This window comes from Salvia splendens, chromosome 13 (assembly GCF_004379255.2).
Source record: "Salvia splendens isolate huo1 chromosome 13, SspV2, whole genome shotgun sequence".
Classification (NCBI taxonomy): Eukaryota; Viridiplantae; Streptophyta; class Magnoliopsida; order Lamiales; family Lamiaceae; genus Salvia; species Salvia splendens.
In genome coordinates, this window is record NC_056044.1 from 26,091,057 (window position 1) to 26,102,419 (window position 11,363).

Consider the following 11,363-nt stretch of genomic DNA (forward strand, 5'->3'; position numbering starts at 1 on the left):
TCATGCATCTCTATGAAAAGATAACTGACCACTATATAAGTTTCATGGATCTCTTCTCCTATAACCAATTGATTATAGGATGGATCCTTATAAATGAAACCCTTTGAACCGAGAAAATTGGCCAATTCGATCATGAATAGTCGGCCGGTTGAACCGTCCGTGTCCAGTCTAAACAATGCTCACATATTTTTAAAAAAGTGTATAATCTGGCAAATCGTCCAACATAGTAATTGCCAATTTTCGCACTATCATACTAAACCTGCACTACACGTAACAATATGCATTTCATTGATACTAATATATGTATAAAAAAACATGAAACTCGATCATGACAACAGAATCCAAACATAAATATTCCAACACTTCATTGATAACTAGATCAATCCCCAGCCAGCTGCTAATTTGTTCTTCGAAAGAACATTAATCAACCATGTTGCTTACAAATAATGTTATACTGCTACATATGTAAGATTATGCTAATCCAGATATACTAGTACTCTAAATCAGTATTTTGACAAATCTCTCATATGTCAAAACAGTTCAGCAACATGACTATTTCCGAATCTTGTAAGGGTTCAATTTCCGTTGCCATATCCAAATCAACTTCATTTTCCACAGCTGAATTCTGCTGATCTTCAGTTATCATCACAGCCTCATCACTACTTTGATGGTGATGGTGCAACGCCACCGGCCGCCTATCAAACGCCCTCGGATATTTGGATCTCTTGTAAACTCGGCACAAGCTGAGCTCTTCCTTCAACTTAATTTGCATGACAAGTAATTCAAATAAACATTCAAATTAATTCATCATTATCGAATACTCACATTATAAACCCTGTAATCAAGTCTGAACTAGTAAAGCCCTAGAAACAGACCCGAGGAATAGCAGCAGCAGAAGATTGATAATAGAGTTTATACTCGTTCATTTTCCAGCTAGTTTTAGACCCGGGGGAGCTTGGCCCTCGTAAAATACCATGGTTTTTTTCCTTCCGATTCGGATATTTTGACAAGTATAAACATCACAAGGAGAGCCAGTAGCTTTCCAGTATCCAGCCTCGGTTAGGCGATTAGGTCTTCCTCCGCGGGCTTCCCTTTCTTGCATCGTGGTGAAGAAGAACCACTGATCTCCGTCACAACGACACACTTCTCCAGCAAATTCTGCTCAACACCCAATTATATAAACTTCACACTAAAATAATTTACATGAAAAATTGAAAGGTTAGTTACAAGAATAGAAAATAAATTACTGCATGATAATACCATCTCCATTAAGTTAGTTAGAGGTAAATTGGTAACTAAAAGTGTCGGTTCCATATTTTAGAAATGTCAAGTGTTTAATAAACAACCATTAATTTGGTTTTGTTTTGTGTTTTTTTTATCAATTATCCACACTTTGCGATGGAATTAAAATTGGATAGTTCGATCGACGATTCTAATTATCATGAAATTATTTTTCAAGCCATTCCATACAACCAGGATATGGTTGTAGAATTGTATAGTTGTGTGTTGTTTTTATTGACAATGAATTGATACATCATATATAGGCCTAGGGAGTACTATACAAGGTAAGATTTCCTCAATCAAATCTCCCTAATTGTCGTCTAAATATCCCGTCTAATATTCTCCCGATTTAACGTAATCTTCTTCATTCTTTGCGAGATATTCTCCAATCTCCAACACTCCCCCTCAAGTTAAGTGACGGGATCCCCAAAACTTAACTTGCCCAAAACTTCGTGAAAGTTCTTTGCAGGCACGGCCTTGGTCAAGATGTCTGCGAGTTGATCTTCGGACTTCACATATGGAATTTCTACAATCTTCTCTTCAAGGTTCTCCTTTATAAAATGTCGATCAATCTCGACATGCTTCGTTCTATCATGTTGCACTGGGTTCTCAGAAATGCTAATTGCTGCCTTGTTGTCACAGAGTAGTTTGCAGGCCTTTTTTGAGTCGAGGTTTAGCTCTTTCATTACTCTTCTGAGCCACAGGATTTCAGTAAGTCCACTCTTGATGCCTCTAAATTCAGCTTCTGCGCTTGACAAGGCCACTACCTTCTGCTTTTTGCTCCTCCAAGTGACCAAGTTGCCGCCCACGAATGTGAAGTACCCTCCTGTAGATCGCCTATCAACTGGGTTCCCTACCCAGTCTGCATCAGTGTACCCGTGAATATCTAGGTGTCCATTCTTCCGAAATAGTATTCCATGTCCGATTGTTCCCTTCAGGTAGCGCACAATTCTGAGTGCTGCCTCCCAATGCTCCCCCTGTGGGTTGTGCATAAACTGACTAAGCACTCCGACTGCATATGCAATATCTGGCCGAGTGTGGGATAGGTAGATGAGCTTCCCTACCAGCCTTTGGTATCTGCCTCGATCGGTTGACGCTGCTCCTTTGATTATCTGAAGGCCATGGTTCTGTACTATTGGAGTATCTGCTGGTTTACACTCTAGCATTCCCATTTCGGTCAAAAGATCGAGAACGTATTTCCGTTGACTGATGAAGATTCCTTTCCCCGACCTGAGCACTTCGATTCCAAGGAAATACTTGAGGTCTCCTAGGTTCTTCATCTCAAATTCTGCAGCCAAATGCCCTTTGAGGTCCTTCAATTCTTCTGCATCATCCCCTGTAATAATCATATCGTCTACATAAATTATCAGGCAGGTGATCTTCTCTCCTCTCCACTTGATGAATAGTGTGTGGTCGGAGTTACTCTGCTGATAGCCATATCGTTTCATAACTTCTGTGAATCTCCCAAACCATGCTCTCGGGGATTGCTTCAACCCATATAGAGTTTTCTTCAACTTGCACACCTTGCCTTGTCCAAATTCTTCTGTGAAGCCCGGTGGGGCCTGCATGTAGATCAGATCCTTTAATTCTCCATGGAGGAATGCATTGGTGACGTCATACTGATGAAGTGGCCAGTCCCTGTTTGCTGCAATGGATAGCAGCACTCTTATAGTGTTCATCTTTGCGACCGGGGAGAAGGTCTCTGAGTAATCTACTCCCTGAGTCTGAGTATACCCCTTTGCGACTAATCGAGCTTTGTATCGCTCAATGCTTCCATCGGGTCTCCGCTTGATCGTAAAAACCCATCTACAGCCAACTGTATACTTCCCATCGGGCAATGGACTGACCTCCCAAGTACCGTTCCGTTTCAGTGCCTTCATCTCGACGAGCATTGCCTCCCTCCAGTGTTTGACTCTGAAGGCTTCTTCAAAGGTTCTCGGAATCTCCTCTTCATAGAGCGCTATATGAAACGCTCTTGCCATTTTCACATGTTTGCTTCTGCAAAGTTAGCCACCGAGTATCTGCTTCTCCTCCCTATTTGTTCAGGGGAGTATCTCTTGCGTGGAATTCCTCTCGTACTCCTTGGAGAAAGCACGCACTGCCCTGTATCCTGGTCAATTGTAGTATCTTCTTCGTCTTCTTCTGTACTTGGTGAGTCAGGAACAATAGGTGAAATATCACGACTCGGACTAGATATTACCTCGGATTCCGTTTTGGTTGGATCAGAGGAACGCGGCGGAAGCGTTGTAGGGATCGTTTCTGCAGACAGGATCGGCACATGAACAGTGCCAGCTTGCTCTGTTGGATCCGAATCAAAGTTACTTGGCATATACCACCGAAGGGAGTCATCTTCTTGGGTCTCCCCCTGTCTCACACTCTCCCCCTGAGTCCCAAGGTGGTAGAAAAATTCGATTTCAAGAAAGTTGCAGTTCATGGTGGTTATTACCCGTTTGGTCTTGGGGTCGTAACATCGATAACCCTTCTGGTTAATCCCATACCCCATAAAGACGCACTTAATTGCACACGGGGAGAACTTATTTCTTTCATGCTTGGGAACATGTACATAAACGGAGCATCCAAAGGTTTTAGGTGGTAGAGATAAGGCTGATGGAATTTTGGTTAAGGTGGAAAGGTGATCTAAGGGTGTTTTTCGGTTTAGCGTTTTAGTGGGAAGGCGATTTAGAAGGTAAACGGAGGTGGCTACGGCTTCTGGCCAAAAAGATGGGGGTACCTTTGAATCAAATAGGAGGGCTCTGGTCATTTCGAGGATGATTCGATTTTTTTCGTTCTGCTACCCCATTTTGTTCTGGTGTGTGGGAACAGGAAGTTTGATGTATCAACCCATTTTCACCAAAAATTTTTGTCATGGAACTATTTAAAAATTCCCGCCCATTATCAGATCGTAGGATTTTGACGGACGTTTGAAATTGAGTTTGGATCATTTTATAAAAAAGCAAAAATTTGTCGTATACTTCAGATTTATGCTTCATGAAATAAACCCAAGTAGCTCTACTGCAATCATCCACAAATATCACAAAGTATTTAAAAACAGAACTAGTTCCTACAGGCGCTGGGCCCCACACATCAGAATGAATCAAGGAAAAAACTGTGTCAACACGAGTATCATTCGGTTTAAAAGAGTTTTGGTGGCTCTTGGCCAAAACACATGCTTTGCAAGAGAAATTTCTAGGAACAAAAAGTTTAGGAAATAAAGATTTTAAATAACCCGGAGAGGTATGGCCCATCCGTCGGTGCCAGAGCCAAGTATCTTGATTAGTGGATCCTTGAGCAAGCATCGCCGCACCATCTTGTCGAGCAATCTCATCCACAAAATAGAGCCCGCGACGCTCAGTGCCACGTCCAATAATCTTCCCCGTTCGGATATCCTGTAACATACAGAAGTTTGGGTGCATCAGCAACGTACAATTTAAATCCTTAGTCACATGACTAATTGACATTAACTTCTGTGACAATTTAGGAACATAAAGGCAGTTGGGAATATGAACATTCGGAAAAATTTCTATAGTCCCCGCCCCTTCGACTGGTGTCATTCCTCCATTTGCAGTTTTTATATGAGACTTAGGAGTCTTATGAATCTCCAAAGAGTCACGTATGTCATATGACATAATGTCGGTGGCCCCGCAATCAAAAATCCATCCCGTGTCATCAACAATATCACAATTTTGGGCCTCAAATGCACATGATAAGTTTTCTAAGCATGCAAATGAATTCTTGCATAAAATGGGGTCTGTTCCGCAAATATTAGTAAGCTGGGGGTGGTTTTTAGTATAACTTTCGGGATGGGGTCGTTTGTCATAATATTTGATAGATGGGGTTTAATAGCAAATAGGGTTTTATTAGGGTTAGGATCCTCAATCCCTAACCCTTTACCTCCAATCTCGGCGCCGCCATCCCATCTGAGAGAGGCGATCATCGCCTCTGCCGTCTTCCCCCCACCACCGCTGTTCTCGCAGCGCCCGCCACCGCCGGTTGGGAGGCCGCCGGTCTCCGGCCTCTTTTTTTCTGGAATCCCGTCGCTTCTTGGCTTCCTTCTGTCGGGTTTCTTCCCCCGCTGTTGGTTTTCGAGCGTTGCATCGTTGGCGGTTGTCCTCTGTTTTGCGGCTGTGGTTGACGATATTCCCGAGCTCCAAATCTGAATCCGATCCCCGATGATGTCTCGCTTCCGACGGTGATGGAGGTCGAATCGGATGCAAGTGGCATGATCTTGAGTCGAGCCGCCTCCCGTTTCACCCACCCATATGCAACGTCGGCTGAGGGGTAGGGATCCTCCTTGAGGATCTCGCGTCGGACCCAATCGTACTTCTCGTTCAATCCGGTGAGAAATTTAAATAGCCTTAATTCGGATTTGATGTCTCGGTATTGCGCTACTCCTTTGTCGCAGCAATTCACGGTTTTTTGAGGGCATCGATCGATGTCGATCCATGCCCCGTGCAGCCTGCTCCAGTAGGCTTCTAATGTTGAATCTCCTTGCATAATCTTGCTTGCCTTGTCTCGCAGATCATATATGAGATATGAGTCCGCTGAACTTGCGAAAGTGACGACGAGGGTATCCCACAGTGCCTTCGCCGTTTGATGATGTGCGAAGTCGGCAATGAGGTTGGTTTCCATATTGTCGATTATCCAGGAGAAGACTATTAGGTCTATCTCCTCCCAATCGGAATATCCCTTCTCCGTCGGTAGTGGCGGAGGTGGTGTTCCTGATATGTGGCGGTAGACTCATCGGCCGCCTATGGACACTTTCATCAATCGTGCCCATAATGGATAGTTCAAGCCATTCAACTTGAAGGCTATGGTAACACTTTTACTTGACCTGATCTTCTCGGCCACAGGTTCGATTTCTGGTTTCTCGTATGCCATTTCTTTGGCTTGATTGGTCTTCTCGCCGTTTCGGTCGAGAGAGGTATGTTATTAGGCTATGATGAAATTTTTTCTAAGCCTAACCTGCTCGGATGCCATGTAGAATTGTATAATTGTGTGTTGTTTTTATTGACAATGAATTGATACATCATATATAGGCCTAGGGAGTACTATACAAGGTAAGATTTCCTCAATCAAATCTCCCTAATTGTCGTCTAAATATCCCGTCTAATATTCTCCCGATTTAATATAATCTTCTTCATTCTTTGCGAGATATTCTCCAATCTCCAACAATGGTTTGATTATGTTTTTTTTAAAATCATATTTAATGGTATACTAAAAGTAGTAACTCTCACTTCTAATGACTTTCTCTTATACACGCAGTCTACTGTCCAACTTTCCTAACAACAATAGTTTTTTAAATAAGGAACATGGATTAATTAGTCATTAAAGTGAAGCTCTTTAGATGTAACTAATTATAAAATAAGAAGTATGTACAGTTACGTAATGAATTTTAATTTCCTTAGTAAAAGTCTTTAAGCAAAGGAAAAAAGCAAGATATTCCTATAGAATACTAAGATTCACTATGATGATCGATAGTAATTACGAAACTTCTCCTAGATTTCGTGTCTGCCTAATTCCACAAATAGGTAGAAAAGTCCAACACGGTCTGACTGCATACTAAATTAATTGTTAGGGTCTTCTTTATTTGGTGACTCCTAATAAAACTGATTGCATGCAAGATTGTTTTTAGGTCTTTTTGCTAATATTCTGCATGGTTTAATAAAGTTATTAGGTGATTGTAATTGGGAGTGGAGTGTATTTAGCGAGTGGATAATATAATCCTTGATTTTTTTGGTAAATAAATTGAAAACATTGGAGCAATATATGTTACTCCCTCTATCGCATAAAAAGGACATTTTCCTTTTGCGTATGTTCCATAAAAATATCTCATTTCCATTTATGAAAAGTTCTCACAAATTCATTATTCATATATATATATATATATATATATATATATATATATATATATATATATATATCAATTTATTTATAACTTATACCATTAGGGTAAAACATCCACAATAAACGGACTAGTCAATAGCCTAGCACTAGGACTAACCAAAAACACATCCTGGCACGTCACTATGACTTCCCACAGCCTACCACATCATCAGGACTTCCCACATCCCAGTAATAGGCTAGCAAGACTTCCCACAGCTCAGTAATAAACTAGCAAGACTTCCCACAGCTTGCCACATCATCAGGACTTCCCACAGCATGGTAATAGGCTAGCACTACGACTAGCCGAAGCCCTAACCAAGCAAATAAATTGACAAATAAAATTTATTCATTTTAATTGTTGGTATTTATCAAATACTGTATTTAAAAAATGAAGTGCAATGTTGTAAATATATAGTATAAATTGAATCTAAGCAATCGAACCATTTATTAAAGGTAAATTAGGATAAATCTTGAGTTTATTATGACAAGCAAACAAGCACGTATTATGTTAAGCATATATTCAGAACACATTACACTGAACAGAAAATGTTAAAAGCTCGAGAAAGTTAATCTTGGATAAATGAACAGTCCCCACCTTCGTTTTGTTGACCAAAAAATATTGTACATAAAACAATCAAATCTTTAGAAAATCTTGAATGTAAAATTGCAATATATGAACTTTGTAATCGATTGTGATCTAGGCATAGATGAAAATAAAAGGAGTAGAAACCATTAACAATTCTAATTTATAACTAAAAACCAAATTAATGCCAATAAGGCAATGATGGGCAATGTTAAGCTAGTTCGAGCAAAAATACTAGTAGTAGTATTTCATAATTGGTCGATGTCGCAGAGTGAAAAACATCAATGGTTTTTGGTAGAACTATAAAATTTTCAAACACTGGGTAGAAATAAGAAACTCCATAAAAATGAAATGAACCACAGATAGAATGACCAAAATGACAAGATTACAGCCTTCTTCCCCTTCTACCACCCTTTCTGCGAGTGCTGTCAGTTGGAATTGGAGTCACATCCTCTGCAAGTGTAACCGTGCCATTTATGAAAAGTTCCATTGAATGAAATGAAACATGATTAAAAAAAGGCATCAAAAATTCAGACATCAACAAATTTTTCCCATACCTATACGGCCAATCTTCATGCCAGAACGGGCAAGAGCTCTGAGCGCAGACTGAGCACCAGGACCAGGAGTCTTAGTTTTGTTTCACCTTCTCAGAAGAAAGCTATCAGTGTATTATTCCATTAATCAATTAACCAATAATATTCCATTTAATATATATGCATATGCTATTAGTTACCTGCATCCTACGCTGAGAATCTCTGTATATCGGAGATCTCTGTTCATCCCCGTCTTTTAACCTCTTAGTGAAGCTTCTGGTGACCTTCTTCCCATGAATGGACAATAAATTTCCAAAGGTACCAAAAATGTTCATTCTCCCATAATAGTCCCTCAACTTATTATCCTGCAAGTAGCTGCTAGCTTCTGGCCCAATAGCTTTCAAATGTTGAGTTATTAAACTCAATTACTTCAAGACTAAGAAAAGTGATAAGTAGGTGCATCACCTAGTTATTATACGTGGATGAATTTTGTTTCCTCACGGCATACTTATCACTAGGAGGTGGATTTAGTGGATAACATTTGTTAGTAATAATAGGTGACGTAGTGTATACATATATGATAGCTAGTAAATATTTTCCTATAAATAGCATAGTTGTGTTTTGTAAAATTATCAATTAAGAAAAGAAGTTAGAATTGTGAGTGAGATAGAGAAAGAGCAGTAGCTAAAAGTGAGAAAGAGAGAAGAAAGCTTTGAAGTGCTGAAGCACTCTTTGTTCGAGTGTATTTTATAATCCCTTTTGTGAGAAGCATATTAATACTTATCCTCCATATTTCATCCTTGTTGAGTGTTCCTATATTTTGTGTGTCAAAATATCCAACAAATCTGATATCTAGAGCCACTCGATCCTACCTATGGCGGCAACGTTGAACATGGTTCAACCTCAGATTCCCAAATTAGAGAAACATAATTATGGGAATTGGAGTATTCAGATGCGAGTCTTGTTGCAATCACAAGAGTTGTGGGATATTGTTCAAGACGGCTACACTGAACCCACCTCCCAAGAAGCCGAAGATGCCCTGACGAACAACCAGAAGAACGCCCTCAGAGACGCAAGAAAACGAGATAAGAAGGCGTTGTTCAATATCTATCAAGGTATTGATGAAACCACATTCGAGAAAGTAAGTGCAGCCACCACGTCAAAACAAGCCTGGGAGATTCTGAAGAATTCTTTCACCGACGTTGATAAGGCGATACGAGTTCGACTGCAGATCCTACGTGGCGAGTTTGAAAGTTTGGTGATGTCTGAAACGGAAAATATTTCGACTATTTCACAAGAACATTAGTTATTGTGAATCAAATGAAACGACAAGGAGAGATAATTGAAGATGTTCGTGTCATTGAGAAAATTCTTCGTTCCATGACGTCGAAATTTGAGCACGTCGTTGCGGCAATCGAATAATCAAAAGATCTCAACACTATGTCAATCGACCAGTTGCAAAGCAGCTTGGAAGTCCATGAGCAACGCATGAAGAAACAGACCACTCCGTCACTTGAGCAGATGCTACAAGCGAAGATGTCAATACAAGAAGACAAGAAGTTTGAGCCTGGGACATCACGTGGCGGATACAACCGAAGTCGAGGCCGAGGTCGAGGTTATTGTGGCCGAGGAGGACGCAACCAAAATTACCATTACGAAGGAGGACGTGGCCAGAATTACCAAAATCGAGGAGGACGAGGTCAGAATTATCAAAATGAGGGAGGACGCCAAAATTCCACCTATCGAGGCAGAGGTCGAAATTCTTATGGACAACGAGGACGAGGAAGAGGACAATATAGAGGCGGTTATTCTCAAACCTATAATCAACCAGGGTTTGATAAAGCAAATGTTGAGTGCTATACTTGTCACGAATTCGGTCATTACAGCTATGAATGTCCAACAGCCGGAAATACCAGGTCCAACCAACAAGTCCATTATGCCGATGGTGGAGACAATAATGAGCAGGTAATTTCAACCTCTCTTTTTACTCATAAAGGACTTGAAGGTGATCAGTGCAGCACGTGGTACTTGGATACTGGAACTAGTAACCACATGTGCGGGAATAAGGAACTCTTCATGGAGTTGAAGGAGACATCTTATGGGGATGTTACTTTTGGAGATTCCTCAAAAGTTGCAGTGCAAGGAAAAAGTAATATCTTGATTAAGTTGAAGAATGGAAATCAAGGTTTTATATATGACGTCTATTATGTGCCTGCCATGAAGAACAATATTTTGAGTCTTGGTCAATTGCTGGAGAAAGGATTTGATGTTAATATCAAGAATTCTTATCTGTCTATCAATGATGCTCGAGGTAGTTTGGTTGCCTGTGTAAAGATGTCCAGAAATAGATTATTTGCATTGAATATGAAACATGATATGTTGAAGTGCATGAATGCAATTGTTAAAGATGAATCGTGGTTATGGCATTTGTGTCTTGGACATCTGAATTTTGGTGGTTTGAAGCTTCTGTCTTCAAAGAATATGGTGAAAGGCTTGCCGCGTATTGATCATTCTGAAGAAGTTTGTGAAGGATGCATATTGGGAAAACATCACAGGCCAAGTTTCTCAAAAGAAATGAGATGGAGAACATCACGCCCGTTGGAGATCGTTCATACAGACGTTTGTGGTCCCCTAAAGCCTATTTCTACTGGAGGTAATCAGTATTTTCTAACTTTCATTGATGATTATTCCAAAAAGACTTGGGTGTATTTCTTGAAAAGGAAATCTGAGGTGTTTAATATTTTCAAAGAGTTCAAAGTCCTTGTTGAAAGGCAGAGTGGGAACTATATTAAAGTTCTCAGATCCGACCAAGGAGGCGAGTTCACATCCGATCTATTCGAAAACTTTTGCAAGGATCATGGAATCGTTCACCAGCTTACACCTGCATATACTCCTCAATTGAATGGCGTTGCTGAAAGGAAGAACCGAACAATTCTTGATATGGCGAGGAGTATGATCAAAGGGAAGGACTTACCTCGAGAATTCTGGGCTGAAGCTGTCGCAACAGCAGTATATCTCCTGAACCGGTGCCCCACCAAAAGTGTTCGCAACATGACGCCCGAAGAAGCATGGAGCTCGTTCAA

The 11,363-nt window shown here is 40.5% G+C and overlaps 2 long non-coding RNA genes across 3 annotated transcripts; both read right to left on the reverse strand.

The window, feature by feature from the left end:
• Positions 1–342: 342 nt before the first annotated feature.
• LOC121761630 lies at positions 343–1,338 on the reverse strand. Its single transcript, XR_006042055.1, has 2 exons — positions 876–1,338; positions 343–760 (listed from the first exon to the last, which is right to left on the reverse strand). It is a non-coding gene; the product is annotated as an uncharacterized LOC121761630 (long non-coding RNA).
• A 6,560-nt stretch (positions 1,339–7,898) lies between these two features.
• On the reverse strand, positions 7,899–9,110 carry LOC121760125. 2 transcript variants are annotated; one of them, XR_006041825.1, is made up of 3 exons: positions 8,481–9,110; positions 8,305–8,390; positions 7,899–8,200 (listed from the first exon to the last, which is right to left on the reverse strand). It is a non-coding gene; the product is annotated as an uncharacterized LOC121760125 (long non-coding RNA). The 2 variants fall into 2 exon arrangements; XR_006041826.1 differs by having other exon boundaries at positions 8,305–8,405.
• Between the last annotated feature and the right edge of the window lie 2,253 nt (positions 9,111–11,363).